General features: G+C 45.2%; 1 protein-coding gene across 9 annotated transcripts in view; it reads left to right on the top strand.

The window, feature by feature from the left end:
- The window catches only part of NDST2 (N-deacetylase and N-sulfotransferase 2), a 239,567-nt gene that overhangs the window by 166,835 nt on the left and 48,376 nt on the right, over positions 1-24,356 (top strand). The window contains exons 1-3 of one of the 9 annotated variants that reach the window (XM_043550908.1): positions 8,414-8,510; positions 14,502-14,649; positions 15,068-15,136. The exons of 1 other annotated variant lie outside the window; for it this stretch is intronic. The gene's annotated coding sequence lies outside the window, so the exon portion shown is untranslated. Of the gene's footprint in view, positions 1-459; positions 524-8,413; positions 8,511-14,210; positions 14,438-14,501; positions 15,137-24,356 lie in introns of those variants that run through there. 7 more of the 9 variants (XM_043550914.1, XM_043550910.1, XM_043550912.1 and 4 more) reach the window with 7 other exon arrangements.

The following is a 24,356-nucleotide window of genomic DNA, read 5'->3' as shown; positions in this document are numbered from 1 at the left end:
TGTCGGTATGTGATGGGAATTTCTGACAACTCCTGAGCGAGATGGGCATTCTGTATCAGGGCTCTTTACTTGTTGCTAAATGTTTTATTCCAGTGGACTTAATACATGCAACCCTTGTGTGCAGAATTCTGGGCAATGTTGTTCAATATCCAGTAACTCTGACTTGGACCAAACAGAATAAGAATTAGAAGGATGGGGGTGGGTGGCTAAAACGTTCCTACGAATTTACAGCTGCAAGGCAGATTTCTTACCCCTCCATGGCACCATGCCTCACAGCTGTAAGATCCCTCTTCAGGGACTGTATCTGCTTCTGTGTTTGAACAGGTCCCAGCACAATTGGGCTCCAATCCTGATTTAGACCTCTAGGAGCTACCATAAAAGTAAACAATGGCATTGTGTTCCTCTAAATCCAGTGCTGAAGGGAAGGTCTCATGTTTTCTCTCGAACTTCTGTCTGGAGGGATGATGGGGAAGAGTGATGCTAAAGGAGCCCTGTGATCCATTTCAGTGATGTAGTGGGAGTGGTGAGTTTGTGCCCGGGTGTTGAATTGTAGTACAGTAGTGTTGCACCAGTCCTGTCTTGCAGCTTGATTCAAAGCCTGCTGAAGTCCAATAGAATTCTTTGTTAAAATCAATAGGCTTTGGATCAGGCCTTTGATACTTACAGGTTTTCAGGTGCTATAATACTTGGAAAGTGACAGTCCTATGTTAGTGACCTCATCTGAAACACTGTATGCAATTCTGGTCTCCCATGTGTAGGAAAGATAAATTCAAACTAGAACAGATGCAGAGAAGGGCTATTAGGCTGATCCGAGGAATGGAAACCCTACCTTATGAGAGGAGACTCAAAGAGCTTGGCTTGTTTAGCCTAGCCAAATGAAGGGTGAGGGGAGATCTGATTGCTCTCTATAAATACATCACAGGGATATATGTGGTGGGAGGGAGAGGACAAGAACAAGAAGCAGAACAAGGAGCAATAGTCTCAAGTTGCAGTGGGGGAGGTGTAGGTTGGATATTAGGAAACACTATTTCACTAGGAGGATGGTGCAGCACTGGAATGGGTTACCTAGGGAGGTGGTGGAATCTCCATCCTTAGAGGTTTTTAAGGCCCGGCTTGACAAAGCCTTGGGTGGGATGATTTAGTTGGTGTTGATCCTGTTTTGAGCAGGGGATTGGACTAGATGACCTCCTGAGGTCTCTTCCAACCCTAATATTCTGTGGTTTATTTAAGTTAAGTGTCAATGTGGACACAAGAACAAATGGCTATAAATTGGCCCTCAACAAGTTTAGGCTCACAATTAGATGAAGGTTTCTAAGCATGAGAGGAGTGAAATTGTGGAACAGCCTTCCAAGGGGAGCAGTGGGGGCAAAAAACCGAACTGGCTTCAAGACTGAGCTTGTTAGGTTTATGGAGAAGATGGTACGATGGGACTGCTACAATGGCATGTGGCCAATCAGCGACTGCCAGTAGCAAAAATTCCCAACGGCTTGTGATGGGACACTAGTTGGGGAGGGCTCCGAGTTACTACAGATGAGGGTTAGGTTCTGTGGCCTGAAATGTGCAGGAAGTCAGACTAGATGATCACCATGATGCCTTCTGACCTTAAATCTGTGAGTGGTAGAAGTTCCTATATTCTGTGCTAGAGTAGGAGTAGTTCAGTCATGTCTCGGTGATGCATGTTCCTGTGATCTGTTTAAAACAAGGATCATAAAGCTTTTTTTCTCTGCAGAGGTTCCTAGGTTCTGTGCATGGTGATTTGGTCTTGTGTCTGTGCTGGAGATGCCTGGATGAAGTGCCCGTTCTTCAGAGTGCATAATGAGTGTTCTCAGCGATAAGGATCTCTCAGATTACTTTAGATGAGTGGATCACAACAGCTTCAGTGCCACTGAAATTTAGAGGGAAACAAAGGGACTATAGCATAATGCTGTTCTGGTCCAATATATGCAGTTAGACTGGCTGAAGTGAGAGAAATGAGTAGGCTGGCATGTGGCTGGTATTTACTGCAGAGTTTCAGTGTACAAAAAGTGGGGAGGTAGGGAATGGTGGGGTGGTTAAATAAAGCATTTTAATCCATTTGGAAAGTAGAACCAGGGTATCCTCCTCCACTAATTCTGCAGAAGCAGGAGAAAGGCGAGGCCCACACACTGTGGAGTACCTGGGAATCCCTAGCTGCGCACAGCATTTGCCCAGTGGTGTTTTGATTGTAATAGTGGGACTTCGGTACTACTTTGATACATGTTACTGTCAATTGTGCATGAGCAATCTGTAGGGACCAGTAAGGGAAAAGAGGAAACTTGAACTGTGTAGCAGAGATTCTGGTGCCAGTAATGAATTTCTAGGGGATGGGGAATGGTGGCAGGAGCAGGGTTCCTTTGGCAAATCCCAACACCTCCATGTGAATAAACTGTACAGAGTCTGTGATGGTGGAGGAGGGGCAGAGTGACCCATCAGGCCTCCTTTCTGGGCTAAAATAAGTTTGTGATTCCATAAAAACTTTTGCACTACATTCATAGGTAAGAAAGTGTGTTTTCAATGAGACAGAGAATAAAACTCTCATTAGTGGAGTGCTGTGTACCTAATCATGTGTGGCACATCACTGGAAGAGCAGCAGCAGGAAGAGAAATGTTCTCCTTACAGTTTTGGTGGTGTTGATTCTTGAGCTAGGTAGATAATCTTCTGTTATGACACCATTCTCTTCATTGACTCCAAATGCCCAGGGGACTGGGGGAAGAGAGGGGTTAGAGGGAACACATTTTTCATGTCCCATCAAAAGTCCAGGGTTAAAGGAAAGCTGCTGTGGAAATTAAGAGCTGTCCTAAATCACTGTATTTAATCATAAGGAGGAAACAGTCATCGTGGCACTGTGCTGCAGAGTACAGCTGGATTGCCAATGCAGAATCCATTTGACAAATGGGGAAGAAGAGACTTTACAAGTTGTTAGTTCTTTTTTGTCTTTACTGATTTGTCAGTGGACCACTGTTGATCTAGGCTTTGCCTGTGCTGAGCACATGTAAGCTCAGCCCTTGTTTTGTTGATTTGGTTTACAGTGATTTAATCTATTCTACACATGCTCTGCAGGGGGAAACCTAGACCAACAGCACTCCACGGTTACACTGTGACTAGCTGAAAACCAAATACATAATGCCAAAAACTTATTTTACAGCAACCTTGGCAGTCTTTGCTTTCTTGTGCTTTCCAGTGGGATTGCCTGGTTCTGTTCTGCACTGTCAGACTGAGTCTCCTGTTGGGAAGGCAAAAGAGCAGTTAGTCATAGTTGGAATAAAGGGACTGGCCCACCCACTTCCACTTCTCTTGTATTTTGCCCTTTTCCAGCTCTTGTCTGTGTTTCTTTCTTTGTCCTTCCTGCTGGTTTTAGTAAACAGGTGAACACAATATATATATATTTATATATATATATATATAAAAACAGGACTGTTCGGTGCTGATAAACTGATATAAATAAATCTATCTCAAACTTTTAGCACTTCACAATTTAAAGAAAAGCCAGGCCGGAAGGAGCCATTGTGATCATCTAGTCTGATCTCCTGTATAACACAGGCCATAGAACTTCCCTCAAATAATTCCTAGAGCAGATCTTTTAGAAAAACAGCCAATCTGGATTTAAAAATTGTCAGTGATGGAGAATCCACCATGCCCCTTGGTAAATTGTTCAAATGGTTAATTACTTTCACCAGTAAAAATTTGCACCTTATTTCCAGTCTGAATTTGTCTAGCTTCACCTTCCACCTGCTGGATCATTGAAGAGTCCTGTTTCCAGGAGTGTGTCCTCAATCATAATTGGCAAAAACTATCGTTTTGTAGCTTGCCAATCTTGTAGAGCTTCAGTCCAATAATTCAGATGCTCAAGATCTGGTTTTGCCCAAGTAGCAGTCCTTACCTCTGAGCATGTATGCAATATGTCATCATGAAGAGACCCCATTTTACTGGTCTAAAATCATCTTGGGAGCACTTCAGTGGTCCTGTGGGACATGGGATCTCTCTAGTGAGACTAGGGAAATCCCACAAAATTCAGGACAGCTACCATATCCTGCCTCAGACAAAGAGGGGGAAGAACCAGTGGTTGCTATATGTATATTGTGTTCACCTGTTTATTAAAACCAGCAGGAAGGACAAAGAAAGAAACACAGACAAGAGCTGGAAAAGGGCAAAATACAAGAGAAGTGGAAGTGGGTGGGCCAGTCCCTTTATTCCAACTATGACTAACTGCTCTTTTGCCTTCCCAACAGGAGACTCAGTCTGACAGTGCAGAACAGAACCAGGCAATCCCACTGGAAAGCACAAGAAAGCAAAGACTGCCAAGGTTGCTGTAAAATAAGTTTTTGGCATTATGTATTTGGTTTTCAGCTAGTCACAGTGTAACCGTGGAGTGCTGTTGGTCTAGGTTTCCCCCTGCAGAGCATGTGTAGAATAGATTAAATCACTGTTAACCAAAACAACAGAACAAGGGTTGAGCTTACATGTGTTTAGCTCAGGCAAAGCCTAGATCAACAGTGGTCCACTGACAAATCAGTAAAGATAAAACTGAACTAATAACTTGTAAAGTCTCTTCTTCCCCATTCGTCAAATGGATTCTGCATTGGCAATCCAGCTGTACTCTGCAGTACAGTGCCACAATGACTGTTTCCTTTATTTGTTCCCCGTGCAGGTATTTAGACTGTAATCAAGTCACCCCTTACCCTTCTCTTTGTTCAGTTGAATAGATTGAGCTCTTGAGACTATAAGGTTTTTTTTTTAAAATCCTTTAATCATTCTTATGGCTCTTCTCCAAACCTTCTCCAATTTATCAACATCTTTCTTGAATTGAGGGCACCAGAACTGGACACAGGGTTCCAGCAGCTGCCACATCAGTGCCGAATACAAAGGTAAAATAACCTCTGTACTCCTAATCAAGATTCCCCTGTTTATGCATCCAGGATCACATTACTTGTTATGGCCAGTTTCACAATGATATTCAGCTGATTATCTACCATGACCCCCAAATCTTTTTCAGAATCACTGCTTCCCAAAGTCCACCATCCTGTAAATGTGGCCGACATTCTTTGTTCCCAGATGTGTACATTTACATTTAGTTGTATTTATGCATGTTGTTTACTTGTGCCCAATATCTTACCCACATGGTATCCAAAGCTAAACCCATGATATACCCCACCCAATTAATTTACGGCACCACCAAGTGGGCGCTGCAGCTTTTCTGGGAGGTTACCAAATCTGAGCTCTGTTGAAGGAAGGGAGGTAATGGATTCCAAAGGTGAGGACCCTGCATGGAAAATGCCATGTCAGCAGCACTCTCTCTCTTAAATACATGAGGTAGTAGTTCGATGTGTGGCCCTCATCACCCTTCTTGCCCTATACTTTGAAATGAATGTACTCTCATGGTTTGGTGCTTACATTGTAAGCTTTTGGGTTGGGGGCTGTATTTTTGTTGTTTGTGTGTACAGCGTCTAGCACAGTGGTCCTGGTCCTTGACTGAGGCTCCTAGATGCTATAACAACATAAATAATAGAGTATTTGTTACTCCATTCATTGTGGGAGTGCTTTTTGTTCTGAGACAGGGAAGAAGAAGAGTGGCACACAGTTACCAGTAAGACAGTTTTCCCTTCTGCTCTCTCATCTGAACGTAATATAGGCTTCTCCTTTCTTTCACCTTCTTGCATGGTGTGAAAACAAAGTTGCCATGCTTGTGCAGGTCAGCGCTCATACACATGTTTAGAAAAGTATATTCAGCTCTTCATATTACAGCTTCTGGAATTTGGAATACTGACTGAGGCACTGAGCTTTGTTATGCTGCAAAGATCGTCCCAGGGCCATTCTAACAGGCTTGGACATCATCAGTGGCAGAATAGGGATAATTGTGACAGCCTCCTAAAAAGAACCTGTCTATGCACCAGTCATTAAAAGACGAGTGATCTTGTGTCCATTGATTGCATCTTGCTGCAGCCACTACACAACTGCCCCTATCTCAACAGTACAGATCGTACAAATGGAAAACTGATCAGCGTGCTGCTTTCTGTCACACATCACCCACAAGTACTAATGATTGAAGTGATACCTAGGCTATAACAGCCTGTTCAGTGACATGGGGAGAGCACATGAGCCTCCTGGCCCCAGAAGTGATAGTCACCCATCAGACAGGCCCTCTAGTCCAAAGAGGAGTAAGATGGGTTACTTGTAACTTGACCTGAGAGAGGGAAAGAGGTGTTTCCTTAGGAATCTGTGCCTCTTAAACTGGCCCCTTTAATCTCATGTTCATTAACGTCCATGCTGTCCTAAGAACCACTCTGGGCTTTGTTTTGTTGGGAGTCTCTGCATTCCTAGTCCCCTGATTCCCTGTTCAGTAGGTGACTGAGGGTCTATACTACAAAAAACAAAAATCCCATAACCTGCAGCAGTGAGTGCCCAGCCCGAGCGGGAACGACCACATCGCTTTTTTAACCTCATAGTACAAGCCCAAGTCAGGTGACCCGGGCTCTGAGACTCACTGCGGCAGGGGATTTTTTTTGCAGTGTAGTTGTACCATGAGAGAGACTCGCTCTTCTTTCTCTCTTTTGTTCACAAGAGAGCAAATAGGACATGACTGAGTTTGACTCGTATTGTCGTGGGTGAAACACTCCCCACACAAAATTTCTCATAAACATTCAGTATAGCTGGAAATCTACCAAAATGTCCCACAAAGAGAACAAGCCTATTAGGACTGAGTGGATAGTATCCACCTATAAGGTGGATAGAAAGCTGGCTAGATTGTCGAGCTCAGCAGGTAGTGATCAATGGCTCCATGTCTAGTTGGCAGCCGGTATCAAGTGGAGTGCCCCAAGGGTCGGTCCTGGGGCCGGTTTTGTTCAATATCTTCATAAATGATCTGGAGGATGGTGTGGACTGCACCCTCAGCAAGTTTGCAGATGACACTAAACTGGGAGGAGTGGTAGATACGCTGGAGGGTAGGGGTAGGATACAGAGGGCCCTAGACAAATTGGAGGATTGGGCCAAAAGAAATCTGATGAGGTTCAAGAAGGACAAGTGCAGAGTCCTGCACTTAGGACGGAAGAATCCAATGCACCGCTACAGACTAGGGACCGAATGGCTAGGCAGCAGTTGTGCAGAAAAGGACGTAGGGGTTACAGTGGACGAGAAGCTGGATATGAGTCAACAGTGTGCTGTTGTTGCCAAGAAGGCCAATGGCATTTTGGGATGTATACATAGGGGTATTGCCAGCAGATCGAGGGACGTGATCGTTCCCCTCTATTCGACATTGTTGAGGCCTCATCTGGAGTACTGTGTCCAGTTTTGGGCCCCACACTACAAGAAGGATGTGGATAAATTGGAAAGAGTCCAGCGGAGGGCATCAAAAATGATTAGGGGACTGGAACACATGAGTTATGAGGAAAGGCTGAGGGAACTGGGATTGTTTAGTCTGCGGAAGAGAAGAATGAGGGGGGATTTGATAGCTGCTTTCAACTACCTGAAAGGGGGTTCCAAAGAGGATGGCTCTAGACTGTTCTCAGTGGTAGCAGATGACAGAACAAGGAGTAATGGTCTCAAGTTGCAGTGGGGGAGGTTTAGGTTGGATATTAGGAAAAACTTTTTCACTAGGAGGGTGGTGAAACACTGGAATGCGTTACCTAGGGAGGTGGTGGAATCTCCTTCCTTAGAAGTTTTTAAGGTCAGGCTTGACAAAGCCCTGGCTGGGATGATTTAGTTGGGGATTGGTCCTGCTTTGAGCAGGGGGTTGGACTAGATGACCTCCTGAGGTCCCTTCCAACCCTGGTACTCTATGATTCTACCTCTGATGTTTGAAGATTGGCAATACTTGTGTGACTTGTCATGCCATTAAAGCATTATTGGATATAATTGTTGTCTTCCCAAGGCCAGGTGATGCTTGGGACAGTTTCCCTTGATTCTAGAGAGAATTTAGACAGAGAAACTGAGTTCCTCCATTAATCCTTGAACCAAGAAAACCAGACAATGTTGAAGAACCATGGATAAAACACTCACTCCTATCTTTACCCCCTCAAGGCTGTGGGAGAGGATGGGGAATTCCCCCTCCTCCCTCAGCAAGCCCCAGGCAAGTGAATAGGAAGTCCAAGTCTCTGACTTTTTGGGAGGAACTAACGGAACCAAATTCTGTTTTTTAATATGGAGGAAGGTGCAAGGAAATCTGATCTATATTTGCACAGTATCCAAGCAGTCTGCCTGAAAGGAAGAATAGAAGATATTTGCTCCTGTGTGAGTTGCCAGGATTATAAGCCCTTGACTAAGATGTGTATAGATGGCACAGCACTGAGGGCAAAAAAGGGAACCCTCAAGGGAAAATCTGGAAACATGGGTTCACAGATTTTTTATTTTTAATTTGAAAACCAAATTTATGCTTAAGAACTTAATTTTGCATTTGTCACAGAGAGCGTGTTGAAGACATTGAACTCACCTTAAGCCCTTTCTGTGAGAGAACAGCGGTGGATGCTGATATTTTTCCAAAGAAATGTACATACAAACAGGTTTGCTCCTCACTGTCTCTCACCAGACAGAATGTATTTCAGTTTTCACCACCTGCAGTCCCTGGGACCTATTTCTTACTCAAGGTTTATGTGACTGGCTGCAGCTAAACCTTCTTGTGTCCTGCTTTGTTCTTGCCTCTGACCTGTAAAATCTAGCAAAACAATTAAGAGTTAGGGGTGGGGCCCTTTGCACAGATAGGACTGGTGTGTGTGTGTATCTGAGAGAGAGAGAGAGAGAGATTGATTCAGTGCCCAATTTTGGCAGATTATTGTAACCTTTGTTTGACTTGCTGTTTGCTCCTGGCTGGTTGTCGTAGCCTAGGCAGGGAAGGCTGTGGATTACAAGTAAAAGTGCCCAAAGCTGAACCAGGAAAACTTCTCAAAGACTGAAACAAAAATAAACATGGGGCTGGCTACAAGTGTAATGATACTGTGTCAGAATCACTAGGACCCTACTGCACCACAAATACAACCATGTGTAGACAAGGCCAAAATCTGCGGGAGAAAGAAAATTGTCTTACACGAAAGCTCACAAGTGTGTTGTTTGTAGTCTGTCTGATCTCTCTCACCACTCTGATCCCTCACCCTTCTACTTGAACCTTCCTTAGTAGTACTGGTTTTTCTTTTGAGCAAATGGGGAGACTATTCCATTAAAGTATGCTGCCATGGAGAATAGTGTTAACTCCGGTAGTTCTCCTCAAGACAACATCTAGATGTGGCCTGTGCTCTTACTTCAAAAGGTCTTGTTTAACTTCTGCTTTTTCCCCCCTCCAAGTTGTTCCCTTCACAAGTGACAAAGTCAGGAGTCACTGAGCTTCTCTGGTTTTTGTGAGGAAGTGGTGTGTCAAGTGACTCTGACAGACACTTCCGACTTTAAATTGAGAAGGAGCTGATATTCAGTGGTTGAGATTGATTCTTTTTGCAAGGAATGGGATATATTTCCACAAGCTATCCTGTATTCTCTACCACTCCTATGTAGCACATGCCAGTGTGCCATCTTCAGTCACTAGCTACCAGGGCTGGATTGGAACCAGTGACTTGAGAGAGAGGTTTCCAGAGCTGTCCTGGGGTCCATCCCAATATGCTGATTGTGGTGTTGCCTTTGAAGCTTGCTGGTGCTCTGGCATTCCAGGGAGGGAGACAGGGCAGGAAGAGGCTGTTTGCTTTTCTATTTAAAGTCATTTTAAAAGTCCATGTAAACAAGTTGCCAATGCCAGCACAGCCCAATTAAGGCTGGGGACATCTGAGAGAGGATTAGCAGGACTCCATGGGGTATGAAGCTGAGATCTTAATCTAGATCTATTAAGAGATTTACTTGGGAGGATGGGGTTTTGCTCCCTTTTGTGTAATTTACTAGGATTGGATTAGCTACAAACAAGGCCACTAACCCCAAACATATTTACCTTGCTGCTGCTTCTGTGCTGATTAAATAAGGACTCTGAAGTTGCAGGCTGGGTCTGCATGCAGGGTTAGCTGCTGTGATGGACTCAGAACTCTCATTGCCCTTTAACGAAACATCCCCACAACTGTGCTGTTGCACAGCAATGAGCCAGAACATGTCAGGTGTACTGTTTGGGGCCATTGTGGTAATATTTTTATAAAGATAATCTTTGCTTGGGTTGGAGGGTTGCAGAGGCCAATAACATCCTCTTTCCCTGCACTCACTGCTGTCAGCTAGAATTTTCAGTTTTAAAGCTCAATATTGGTAGCCAAAGAGAGGGGGATAGATAAGGGTTAAACTAGTTTCATCTCCAGAATGAACACACACCTCTTCCGTAGTTCTCAGTGATTCTCCCAAATCACTGCTTCAGTGATTAGAGAAAGGTTTTTGTTTGGCTGGAGTACCAAGCCTGTGAGGAGATTGAGGTTTACTTTCCTCTTCCCCAGTGTTACCGTAATGTATTATACAGCACTGAGATCCTGCTTCAGCCCTCACTGCAATGATTAAAATACCTGGTTTATCAAAACTCTCCCTCTAGAGGCTATCGGTCATTTGAGGGTAGCAGAGAAGGCCTATCTTGTAGATCTGAGCTTTCCAAGACTGGCATAGCTATGTCTGTTAGGAGTGTGAAGAGGTGGGGTTCCTGACCGACGCTATGCCAACAAAAGCTACTAGTGTAGTAGGCACAGTTATACTGGCAAAACTGATTTTACTAGTGTAGCCTGTTCTGCTCATGGTGCATGGTTTTATGAGACTGGTACAAAGCTCAGCTTTGTAGGTATAGTTATATCCATGACAGGTATAGCAATTGCTTGCAATATCTTTGGGAAATCTTACTTTTATAAGTTTACGTATCATTGTAGGCCAGGGTCTGTGAGAGGTGACCACGCCACCTCCAAGAATAATTAACAGTGTGGCGTGATTAGACAAATTCATTCAGGTTGTAACACCTTCAGAGAAGTTCCACCACCTGGAGAAACTCAGATGTATGAGTTCAAACTGGATTCTCCAGGGACTGACCGACAAAGAAGGGGCTTTTGGATAAATGGCCTGAGTTTAAACTGACTCAGGGCCCTTTTTCTGATCTAGTGAATTGACAGGACCTTCTGTCCCAGGAGGCCCAGTCCTTCCTGGGAAGGGTTGGAGGACATTGGCCTACTGAGACCCCGTAAGACGGATAGCTGACCTCTAGTAAGCTTTTAGCCTGCGTAAAGAAACTTTTATTATTTATACGTTTTCTCTGTAATGCTTTCACCTTAAGAATCAATGTGCTTTCTTATAAAGAGCTGTGTGATAACACATAGCTGCTGGCAATTACAGCTGTTCATAGTCTTCAGAGAGAAGGCAAAGATCAGATGCAGGAATATTTAGGCAGTCTGGCTTGCCACAAATATCACAGTGTAGACAGGGAACTGTGCATCCTGAGAAAAATCCCAGTCGGAAGGGGGAGAGAGACAGGTCTCTATCCAAGAGAGATGGTGACTGAGGAGCTGGAAGCCTAGAGTTGGTGCTCTCAAGGGACCCTGGAGAGGGAATACAGGTGCATTTGCCCTGAACTGTGACAGCATGCACACTAGTATACCTGTACTTATAAACCAGTCCTATTGTAGACATAGTGCAGAGTATTACAGAGAGCCCTCCACCCTATTTTCCTATAACTTGTCATAGTCTTTGTGACCATGGAATTTGTCAAAGGAGGTGGTCTCTGAAGTGAGGTAGACAAGGTGGTGATTGTGGTGGTAGCAGCACACACCGTGTTTTCCCCGGGCTTCAGTTCAGAGCCCTGAAAGGGGGAGCACCCCATTCCTTGTAGTGAAGGTGTGTGGAAATGTCTTTTTACTGCGCTAGAGCCTGCAGCCTGGGTAGGCAGAGCTAATTGCTTCTCCCAGGGCAAGTATCCCTTGAACATCCTGGTATTTGCCTGATGCCAAGATCCTGATGTCTAAAGCTGGATAAGGCAGATGGAAAGGTAGTTTAGTGTGCAAACCACCCAAGAATGCGTAATGGTGGTCATGTTGCTGACCTAAATTCCTCTTTACTTGCAGGAAGTATGGGACAACCCAAGTGACAGTTTGGGGGAAAGAGGCTTTCTTTCCAGCATGCCTCTTTTTGAGAAGGATCTAGTCTTTGGACAGTAGGCTGGGAATTGTAGTTCCAGCACTGAGCATAAAGTTGGCCATTATGACAGATACACAAGAACATTAAAGGCTTTCTCTAATCTTTTTCGACTGAATAGAATTAAAGAGATGGTTAACGAGTATCCAGCAAACCTGTATCTATATAAATATGTAGGCTTGGGGGAAGTGTACCCAAGAGCTTAAAGAGAACTAACGAAGTAAATCTTGTCTCTTCTGAAAATTATTCCTAAATAGTGTGGAGCCAGGAAAGGTTTGCAGTGAATTTGCTGACTTCCATGCCATTAATGCAGTGCTGAGGGATTTTAACATAATTTTTTTGCATACAATAACTTCGAGGGAAGTAATTCATTAACAGTCACAGGAGATGGGATCAGTGTCTTGAAGCTAAAGATTGAAACATGTTTAGTTAGGTGTAAAGGGAAGTCTCTCCCTCAACGGTTTTATTGCCTCTACTTAACTTTCAAAGTAAAACAACACTGCTTAATGATGGTGGCAGTATTAGTGAAAACACGTGGAGCACAGTGGCAGTATAGATAGTGTTCACTTTTAGCTGTGGAACACATTTTTTAAAAAAGTTTAGGATATCCTCCTAACTTAATATATTTGTTCCTTTTGAGGGATTGATTCCTTGAGTGCATAGTGTCTTTTATCCACTGCTTGGCAATAACGTCTTCGTAACCTAGATAGTACTTTTCTTTCTGAATGACTCCAGTGTGCTTTTCAAATCATATGTAAAAGAATCACTTAACCTGCAATGCCACTGAAATTCACCCACTTCATGGGTAAAACAGCACCCAGCATGACATTACAACAGCATAGAACAGGAAGTAAAGAATAAAATATATAGTAATAGGTAACCCACTCCTGATTGAATTAAAAAACAAACAAACAGAAAATACTCTGGAGCTGATACTAACCTAAACTTTGCTTCATTTAGCTTCAGGCTGTTGCTCTTTGTCCTAGCCAACCGTGAGACAGTGGAAAAGAATCCCAGCAGAGGTGTTCAAGGTGCCATCATTGCACTTTCTTATGATCAACTTAGATACAAGATGCTGGTATGTGTAGAAGAGGGAGACATCCTGCAAAGTGCAAGAATCAGAGCAGGTGACCCAAACAGTCTAACTGGCCTAGTGTCTCTTGCTCTAGCACTGTACGTAGCTGTTGGAAAAGCCTTGAAAGATGCTGTCTTCAGCTAACAGAGGGTGCTTTGCCTAAATCAATCAGGCTTAGGTCTCCTGTGATGTTTTCTTTAACATCCTTTCATAATGTTCCCTGGTTTCTCTGCGTTCTTCTGTTTTCACTTCATTGTAAGATTTTGGTGTCTCATTACTGAACTGTTAGTTTTGTGCTCTCTATCGCTATCAGTTAAACTAACCTCTCTGGAGAGCTATCCCCATGTGTCGTCCTGTCTGAAACCCCCTTGCCCTGATGCTCTGCCTATCAAAGAATAAAACTTTAAGCATATACAGAGCTTTACATCTAGTCATAAGCATGCTTTCCTCTAGCACATCCTGCTTCCCCCTGCATTGCTGTAGACTCTTATTTCTAATTCCATTTTAAAATAGGACCCCCTCATATATCAGTCTATCATGGGGCTCAGAGCTTTAGTGAAACACAGTTAGATTTGTGCGTGCACAACCTGTTCCCGTACTGATTTTTTCCCCCACATTTGTTTCTCCCTTTTGGTGCACAAGGAATTGATCCTTTTACCATTTTTATTCCCGAACCCCAAATTCCTATAGTAGGGCCTCAGTATGTTTGACTGGAGGCTTGTTGGTCATGTGTCATATGGAAAATTTGTTCTTTTTATGAGATTTGTGCATAGAACAGGTATTGGTTTGGGTGAAGCCGTAAGCTACAGTGTGGCAAAAGGAGTAATTTTCCACTGGTGAATAAATGTTCCTAGGTTAGCACTTCTCACCTTGTGAGCTTCATATCTGAAGGCAGCATAAACACATGACAGCTTCAAAAGACAAACTCCTCCAGCAACCTATCAATGTGTACTGGAGTGTCAGGCGCTGCTGTCTGTGTGGGCTCCATTCCTCCCGTCCCTATCCCTCCCTCGCTCTTTATCTGATTGATGTGGCTTTTCATGCTGTCATTCACTCTCCCTGGCACTACATTTTTCGTTTTCCTCTTCCGGATTCTCTCCCCGTTGAAACAAAAGGCGAACTCGTTTCCAGTGGTGCAGCACCAGGCTGTGCTGTCTCTGAGGGGCTGAGGGATTCTCTGCATCTCGTTCTGTGTCGGAACCAACGGTGAGCTTGTTTAGTGGCTTCACAAGCAATGTTTTTGAACCGCTGCCAGATTCCCTCCCCTGCTGTGCAAGTGGAGTTCAAAGCCCTCCTGTGAGTAGATACACGGCATGTGTAAAAGGACAAGGAATTTAATCTGTGATTCCCTATCCCACAGGAGTGCCTGACGACTGCGTCATGCCACGACTCCCTGAATACTGGACCAGGCTTCTCTCTGCGTCCCTCTGGACACCACTATCCCTACTTTATTTCTGGGATTTCAGAGAGTAAGATGGAAGCTTTTCAGATAGGACCTGAGAAACGAGGTGAAAAGATCTGTGCTGTTGGACCCCTCTATTATATAGAACCCTGCTTTGCTCACCTGTGGCTGCAGACAACCTTCCTGGCATGCTGATTGCTATCTGTCTGGTGCTCACCATGCTCAGCAGTGAAGCTCTTGCTTTCAGTGTAGATTTATTTACATTTCTCTTTGTGTGTGTGTAAAATTCCAGTATCCTCATGTTCACACACTGATTTGAGAGGTTTTGGCAACTCCAAGAGAAGAGAAGAGATCCACTGCTACAAACGACTGTTCAGCCATCCACCGGCTGTGCAGCCCAGCTGCCTATTCAGGAAGGGCCAGCTCGCTGCTTACATGTCTTTGTGAAGATTTTCTTTAGGGCTTGTGCTTTTCCTCACTTCCCCTTTTTCTCGGGTGTGTTTCCTTGGCTTGCTGGCTGTCAGAGTTAACAGACCAAGCTTCCTGGACACCTTGGAGAGATCTCACTTCACTTTGAAATGCGCCTTTTAAAGGTAGGGAGTTGGAAAGCGTTTGTAGTGTTTCACATCGATTGTCATTTATACTCTGGCAGGTACAAGGGAGCTTGTCTCTGGCTTGCTTTTGTGCACTGTCATTTGACTGTTGATTTAGAAAATCTTCATCTGCAAGAGCCATGCTGCAGGAGAGGGGATGGATGGAGAGGCTGCAGTACAGTAACTGTATTAGGTGATCTGGCTTGCCATGGCCATTAAGGTTCTTTGTTAGCTCTCTCTCCTCCTCCTCCTCTTTGCCCCTTGCCGATAGGTTGTTGCTTTGTCTTGGCTTGCTACTGGGTTAAATTTAGGTTCTAAAATGTGCTGGATAAAAGGAGGAATCTGATTGATTGCCCAGTGTGGAGTTCCGATATGTCTCTTGGTGGCTTAATGTGCATCTGAACAGCACGGGGATCCTAGTATAACTGCACATATTGTCCTGGGCTATTAAGCTCACTTATACTACAAGTAAACACACTCTTGATCCTTATCAGTCAGTCACCTTAGTCCTGGGTAACCAGACTGCTCTGTGGAGGAACACGTTGCAGCGAAATCAGTAACTGGTGAAGTCATTTTAAAGACCAGAGAAATTAGAGATGGAAAATTTAAAAATCAGGTTAGGTCTTGTCAATCCCCCAAGGGCCAGGGCAGGATTGTTCTCTACATTTTTTTTTGTAGGGCTTTGTCATACAGCTGTTTAAATCTTCATTTTCACGTTAGGAGCAAAACCAGAGGCTTTAAAATTAATGTTTGGTAACTTGAAAGCTTAGAAAGAGAGATTCATATAAATATATGTGAAGAATAGAGAATAAAATTAGTGAAAGCAAAGCCTTGAGTAACTTTGTATCACAGCTTCTTCCGAGTTGGTTTTCTGGAGAGAAGGGTCTAAATTGCTCTCCTGGAGGATTTCTCCTCCATCGCAGGACTCCATAATAAGGCTGCCATCCTGCTGGTTGAGGGATATTAGCTGGAACTTGATTCCAAGACCATTAACAATGTTCTTTAATCAACCAGTGAAGTTCCTATTGAACAACATACAGTGCTGATACCACCCAATGGGCCAAGTGCACACCTTCTGTGTCTTAGCCCACTGCTGCTGGCCTGGGGAGCGAGACGCTGGGTTTAGGACCCAGGCCAGAGACCTCATGCTGGGCAGGTTCTTTCTCTGACTCTTACTAGAATAGAGATGATAGGGGTGGGGTGCTGTTTTCCAAGTACTGTAATTGAGTAAATGTGGTTCCCACAATATACTGTATGATCCCCACAATGGGGATATGTGGGAGATGAGAGGTGATTTTCTGTTTTCTCCTCTGGCCTCAGTTCTCATGCTACTTTAAAGGTAGGTGAAGGGTGAAGAGAGGGTGGAATATGCCAGGGCTATTCAGTGCATGTCTGCCACTGGAATACAGTAGAGCAGTGGATCTGAGGCATCTGAGCTGTGGATCTGATGTGTGTCTGGATAGTGAGCAGCAGTGCTTGCTGCGCTGGAGTTCTTTCCCTGCATTGCCACAGGAGGAATACTCCTACTTTGCCTTTCTATAACCCCTGAAATCCAAAGAGTTCAAAGGGGATTAATGAGGCATGTATTATTGCCACCCCCATTTTACACCTGAAGAAACTGAGGCACAGAGTGTGACCAGCCTGTCAAAAGTCACATCGTGACAGAGCCAGGAATCTTGGCTCCCATTTCGCTGCTGCAGTCATTAGACAACACCCTAAAAGGCTTATCTGTTTTCATTATTTGGAAGCAGTGGCTATAAAAATAAAAATGATCCTTCTGCTCTCCGTCATTCTACGATCTCTGGGGCACACAGTCTGCCTGTCTTATGTGGATTCTCAGCAGTGGAAAAAAAGCAAAAACCTACAGAGAGCTAGAGTCGTTAGCCCCATTACTCTCCCTAACACCTAAACAACCATTTTACAAGCCCAGTAGCATGTTCCAGGTTGTATATGGCAGACACTTCTCAGGTCTTGCAGCCATGTATCTCCAAACACAGATGAGGTCTGTTCACATGACTTCACGCTCTGTCAGGTAATATTGCATCAAGGTGTGTAGATGTGATTGGGTACTCACCCCACCCCACACACCTGAGCCTCTTGGAAGTTCTCTTCAAGTAATGCAGTGTGCAGCATGGGCAATGGAACTAGGGGTCCTACTGCACCCCTTGACTTGAAGTGGTTTCCATTATATCCAGGGTTTACAGTTTGGTTCAACGGCTCTCAGCACCCCCACTATACAAATTGTTCCAGCACCCTGGTGTGCGACCTCTGCAGCTGTACTAAAATAGGGTGGGTATTTCAATGGCTGTCATGCTGCAGAGTGCTTGTTCCCTGGCAAAAAGAAAAGGAGTACTTGTGGCACCTTAGAGACTAACCAGTTTATTTGAGCATGAGCTTTCGTGAGCTACAGCTCACTTCATCGGATATGCATCCGATGAAGTGAGCTGTAGCTCACGAAAGCTCATGCTCAAATAAACTGGTTAGTCTCTAAGGTGCCACAAGTACTCCTTTTCTTTTTACGAATACAGACTAACATGGCTGTTACTCTGAAACCTGTTCCCTGGCAATGTTTCATGAGGGAGTCTCCCTGTGCCCATAAGACTTTAGGTCTGTTTGAAAGCTGGCAAAGTCGATTGTCCTCAGATGGGAGACTGGTATGTATGGAATATCCCCTGCAGACTGGGACAGTTATCTTGTCCCATTCAGCCCCTTTAAGCATGCTGGCTCCTGCACCTTATTGTTCCAGAGTCTGCTAAAGCGCACACAGGCTGTCTCCTCTCTGCCAGCAGTGTCTTCTGCCATGCAGGCAGGATGAGTGACTGTGAAGCTTGTTCCCAAACACCCAGTTCTATACCAGCTCGGGAATGTGCGGCATCCTGTCCTACCTGTGGAGAGGGGGGATGGGGAGTGCATCCCTGATGCTGATTCCAAATAGGGTGCCAGGGATCCCAGAGCCACAATTCCTCTTGCTCATTCATGCGAATCATCTGCAAAACATGCAGGGTGGGGGGAGAGAGAAGAAGCAAAGTCTATGAACTAAGCCTGCTCACATACATTAGGATGAGCCCAGGCATGAGGTGAAAGGAAGGGCTCAGAGCTCTTCATTATCTAATACTCCCTCAGGGCAGTACCAAACTCACTGTAGAGCAAGCAAGCCAGGCCCAGGGCTGGCAGAGAGAGACCATTGTTCTGTGTGAATACGGCTGATACTGGAATGTTTCATTGTGAATCTGAAGCCATCTTTAATGCAAAATATTCCTCCGAGGGATTTGTTTTCATTGCTAACCATTTCAGAAGTCACATTCAAGCCAGCACCGTGCCTTCTCCCAAACAAAAGGCAGTAAGGTTTGGGGTTCATTCACAGCAGAAAGGATGCACTTGCCTTTCACTCCACTGCATGTGTTGGGGTGATGTAAAGTTCCTGCTCTGTAAAACAGCAAACTGGGCTGGGAGAAGGGGAAGACAAAAGGAAGACATTAACCTCTTTATGTGCTTTGTGTTCCTGTTTGGGGAAGGTTTTTATGTGGCATTCCCTGGTGTTTAATGGCCACTGAATGGTACCAGTGGGAGCTTTGGGGAGTAGGAAGCCTTTTTACATTGAAAATTAAAATACCAATTTCCTCATGTGGTGGCCACACATGTAACCGCAGAGGGAAGGGAGAGTGCATCTTGCATGGGTCGCTAGCATCCCCCTCCGGTCTACATACACAGCATCTCTGATGGGGGCTCCAGAGGGAGGGGGAAGTGATTAGGCACGACATGGGATCTCTTACTGGGGGATTGGTCTAGATCTCTTGAATTGGTTGACTGAGATTAGCCTGGTGCTTAGTTTTGGCTCCTCAAGTTGGGATGCATGGAAGAGATAAGGGGTATCTTTCTGTAAGAGACAGGAGGCCAAAAATAGCATCTCCCTTCGTTGCTTTTTGGTGCCTTTGCAAAGTCCTTTGTAGTTTTGTATATGTGGGGTTTTAGTCGAAGCAAATACCCCCCCCACCCCAAAATAAATGCCATTCCCAGCAGTTTAACCTCCATAGCCCCATACTAGAGTGGCACATGAGTGTCTGCAGCTCTCCCTCCCCCCGGCTAATGGTGGATGCAGTACAAGAACTAGGTACAATGGAAGGGAAATAATTTCTCTCATCCATGGGGTTGTTATAAACAAGTGTGTAAAGCTAGAATTGTTTTTCTAATTGGAAACTGCTGAGGGATTTTCCACCTTGTAACTGTCTCAAATTTCATAATCCAGAATGTTTACAACAGAGCAGACAGTGTACGGAAGTGTGTGAGTTGCCCTCAGTTGTGTTAGAATAATAGTTCACATTAATATAGCTCTTTGCATCTGAGTGCCATGCAGACATCATTTTTCACAGCACCCCAGTGTAGTTGTATCCCCACTTTACAGATGGGGTAACTGCAGCACAGGAAGTTCATGTGTCTTGCGCAAAGTTGCACCACACAGTCAATAGCAAAACTGAAACTAGAACCAGAAATCCTAATTCTCACCCCACTCCCTCCTAGTGAGAACATTATCATAGCTGACGTGAGTAGTGAATCTGTGACCTTGCCTCTGGTGCTTGTGGACTGGGGACCAAACACGGAGTGAAGACCCAAATATCCCATTCCGCTTCTATCTCTTCTATGCTGTTGCTCTTCCCTCATCCCTTCCTCTGAGTGTTGTAGGAGACATGGAGGCCAGTAGCACTGAAAGGGCGTTCCTCATTACACGCAGTTCCAGGTGTTGGCCTTCTTACTGGCTTCTTTCTCAGCTCAAGATTCATTATTTCTGTACTCAGGAGCACTTACTGTCTGATAACGTCTGCAGAACAGGAGAAGATTGAGGCCCCAGTGTGTGTGTGGGAGCCCTGGTCTACACTAGGGGCGGGGATCGATCTAAGTTATGCAACTTCAGCTACGTGAATAACGTGGCTGAAGTCGACGTACTTAGATCGACTTACCGTGGTGTCTTCACCGCTGTGAGTCGACTGCTGCTGCTGCCCCGTCAACTCTGCTTGCGCCCCTGCGACTCTGCCTGCGTCAACAGGAGAGCGCTCGGGGCTTGATTTATCGCGTCTAGACTAGACGCAATGGATCGACCGCTGCCCGCCGATCCAGCGGGTAGTGTAGACATACCCGGAAAGTGTCAGAAAAGGTACCCCGCCTTAACTACGGTGGTAGTATGAGTGAGAGCAGCATCTGTCTGGAATGCCCTTATGCACACCCCTTGGCTTTGCTCAGGTAGTTATCAGTTACTGCTGATAAAAGGCTGCCCCCCAGAGCAGAAGGAAACAAGGGGATTGAAACTGAAGGGCTGCATTGGTTGATATCCTAGAGCTGAAATTAGAGATATTTGTCAAGCTGATGGTCCAGTGTGGCTGAGGTTGTGGTGCACACTTGTCATGGCACTGAGGTATATCTTTGAACTTGTGTGTTTGGCTGTGTCCCCCTCCTTCTCCCTCTCCATTGTGGCCAGGATTCTGAAGGTGCAATGCACAGGTTTTTTCAGAGCTTGACAGGCTCGCTCGAGTGAAGAGCTGGGGTTGAGATGCATTTGCCTGTGAAACGTTGTATGGTCACTCCGGATAAGCTGGAATGGAAGGTGCAGGCACAAGAGAGGTGAAGTGCAGTCAAGAGGCAGCGCAACAACAGCAAGGCTGAGTGCCGACAGATATAGCAGATTGGGTGTGTATTGTTTGAATAAAGGTCACCAGCTTGCATCAACCAGTCCCACCTTAGTAGTGTTGAAGGACCGCTTGGTGTCTCAAGATGGAGTTGGAGTGCAGCCTGTGAACACTTGGAGTGATTTTGAAAATGCTGGTCACAGCTCCTTAGTTAAGGTTGACTTTTGCACTTAAAGCAGAGACTTAGTCTCTTCGTTACATATGAAAAACACAACCTGTCTTCTCCAGAATGAACGCCAAAGTAATTGTGTGAGAATTTAAAAGTCATTTTTTGCCTTGAATAACCTCAGTAACAGAATAACTTCTCTTGTAGCTAAAAATTGTTTAATTCTTGGGCACTGGCTGCACCGAGCAAGGTTTAGAAATGCACAGTTAGGTCACCCAAACAGCCTTAATTCTGCCCTGTGCAGTGACACCATGAGGGGAAAAAGAAAAAATACCCTCTTTGCTTTAAACCTGAGTTTAATGTAATTTGGGACTACAGGCACTGAGATACATTAACCAAAATCATATAGTTATTGTCTGACACCACTGTAGAGCAAAGTTAAAATTATTTGGGTGCCCTCACAGTGTATTTCTGTACTTTCTTCAGAGTCTGTATATGCTGTTACTGAAATCATTTCCGTACTGTTAATATGTTTGGATTTCTTTTAAGTTTTAACCTTGACTCTGAAATTCCTGGATTTGTAACACTTGTATTTAGGATATTTACATCATTCCGATATGTATTTTACTTTAAATAGCTGATATTTAGCCATAACTCCAACTCAACATAGTTTTTGCCTGGGATCTATAAAATGTGGCTGTGATACCACTCAGTGATTAATTGATTCTCTCGCCATAGGAAATGCACTACCATTGGGCTGGCAGTGAGCATTGTGAGACCATAGTTAGGCAGTTTCTTTGCATGTGTGCACTCTTTTTGACTTCTTTCTCATTCCCCAAATGCTACTTTTCTGGCGAAAGACGCTGGTGAACACAGATGCTAGAGCAGGATGAATAACAGGTGTTTTGATTCACTGGGAATTTCAAAAAAGAAAAGTTAATTTCAGGGTGGGACTGTCTTTTTGTTCTGTGTTTGTACAGCACTGAGTCCCAGGGGGTCCTTGGCCATGACTGGGGTTCCTAGGAACTATGATAATACTAAATAATAATAATAATAATAATTAATAAATTAATAACATTCTTTTTCACTGGCTGACCAGTTGCTTTCCCTCTCAGACAGCTTCTTGCTGAGAAACACTACAGGATGGAATTCTTGATCCGGTCCTTCCTGCATTAAAACTGCTCCCACACCACGCTCGGACGCATCTGTGGTTACTAGGAACGGTTTGTCAAAGTCTGGGGCCTTAGCACAGGGTCAGACATGAGTGTCGCTTTAAGCTGGTTAAAGGCCTTCTGACACTCTTCGGTCCACTGAACTGCATTTGGCTGTTGCTTTTGGGTTAGGTCTGTCAGTGGGGTGGCGATTTGGCTCTATTGCAGTACAAATCGCCTGTAATATCCGACCAAGCCTAAGAAAGATTGGACCTGTTTCTTTGACTTTGGGACAGGCCACTTTTGGATAGCATCCACTTTGGCCTGTAGGGGGTTGATAGTTCCTTGACCCACCTGGTGTACAAGGTAAGTCACTCTGTTTAGGCCTGTTTGACACTTCCTAGCCTTAACAGTTAGTCCTGCCTCCCTTATGCGCTCAAGGACTTTTTGTAGATGTTCCAGGTGTTCTGCCCAGGAATCTGAAAATATGGCCACATCGTCAAGGTAGGCGACTGCATAGTCTCCCAATCCTGCTAGGAGACCATCTACAAGTCTTTGGAAGGTGGCGGTTGCATTCCGCAGCCCAAAAGGGAGCACATTAAATTCATACAGCCCAACATGTGTGGTGAAGGCTGACCTTTCCTTGGCGGATTCATCTAGCGGTACCTGCCAGTACCCCTTCGTTAAGTCCCAGGTAGAGATGAACTGGGCCCGTCCCAGTTTTTCCAATAGTTCATCTGTGCGTGGCATTGGATAGTTGTCTGGGCGAGTTACAGCATTTATCTTACGGTAGTTCACATAGAAATGTATCTCCCCATCTGGTTTGGGAACTAGAACCACTGGAGATGCCCATGCACTGCCAGAGGGGTTACACCCATCTGTAGCATATCCTGGATCTCCCGTTCTATAGCAGTTTTAGCTTGAGGAGACACCCGGTAAGGTTGGACTTTAATTGGGTGTCAATGGAGTGGTATGCCCGTTCAATCAGTCCTGGGGTGTCTGAGAACGTCGGCGCATAGCTAGTGCACAGCTTCTTGATCTACTGTCGCTACATACACCCAGGGGTCACGGAGATGTTTACCTCTTCTATGCCACCATTACTTTTCCCTTCGTAGTAGACACCTTCAGGCCACTCAGCGTCATCTCCTCCCTGGGCTGTAAACTGACAAACCTTTAATTCTCTGGATCGATTAGAAGAGCTGAGAGGTGGTGGGTTGCTCCGTGCCGCCGTCCAAGCTCTTTGGAGGCTTTCATCTGCTTCCTGTTCGGTCTGGAACTGTTCCCTTGAGGCTGGAGACATCAGTTCCTCATTGGATTGTGGATCTGGGCTTGGTCCCTCTGGAAGTGATGTAGGGGATGGGGCTGTTCCCGTTGACTGTGAACCGCTTTTCGCTGGTGCACCACGTTGGGGTTCAGGCTCCAGCTGAGCCTCTGGTGTAGGGTTATCTGCTATTGCCAGTGCAGGTTTGGTGGGGCCCTCTGGTGTTGGGGTTGTAAGTACTGGATTCAGTGCTGGCAATAGTTCTGGTGCTGGTTGTTCCGCCGGTTCCGCTTCTGGGACTGGATCCACTACTGCCGTTGCAGACGTTGGCATGGGGTCCGGTTCCATCACCTCTGACTGGGTCCTGGTAGAAGTTTCAGGACCAGAGCTAGGCCTGAAAGCTTGCTTAGCCTGGCTGCGGGTGACCATTCCCACCCTCTTGGCTAGCTTCACATGATTGGCCAAGTCTTCCGCCCAACAGCATGGGGATGGGATAATCATCATAGACTGAAAAAGTCCACATTCCTGACCAGCCCTTGTACTGGATAGGCAACTTCGCTGTAGGCAAATTGAAAGAGTTGGACTTGAAGGGTTGAATTGTTACTTGGATCTCTGGGTTGATTAAATTGAGGTCCACTAAGGAAGCATGGATAGCTGACACTTGCGCTCCGTTGTCCCTCCACATGGTGACCTTCTTTCCACCCACACTCTCAGTTTCCCTCTGCTCCGAGGGTATCTGGGAGGCATCAGGGCCTGAGGACCTCTGGTGTGATTCTGGTGCAATGAATTGTAATCTGTTGGGGTTCTTGGGGCAGTTGGCCTTTACATGCCCCGGCTCGTTACATTTAAAACATCGTCCAGCTGATGGGTCACTGGGGCGAGGTGGGTTGCTGGAGAACGGTGTGGCAGGACGATGAGGTGTCTGGAGTGGTCCTTGGTGTGTAGTTGGGGTCTTGGGCTGTCCCCGGTAGTAGGGTGAGGTCGGAGGTTGTCCCTTCTGGTCTCCGCTCCAACTGTGACTAGT

This window comes from Chelonia mydas, chromosome 7 (genome assembly GCF_015237465.2).
Source record: "Chelonia mydas isolate rCheMyd1 chromosome 7, rCheMyd1.pri.v2, whole genome shotgun sequence".
NCBI lineage: Eukaryota > Metazoa > Chordata > Testudines > Cheloniidae > Chelonia > Chelonia mydas.
Note: the sequence above shows the minus strand (reverse complement) of the source record. Positions and strands in the feature narration are given on the sequence as shown.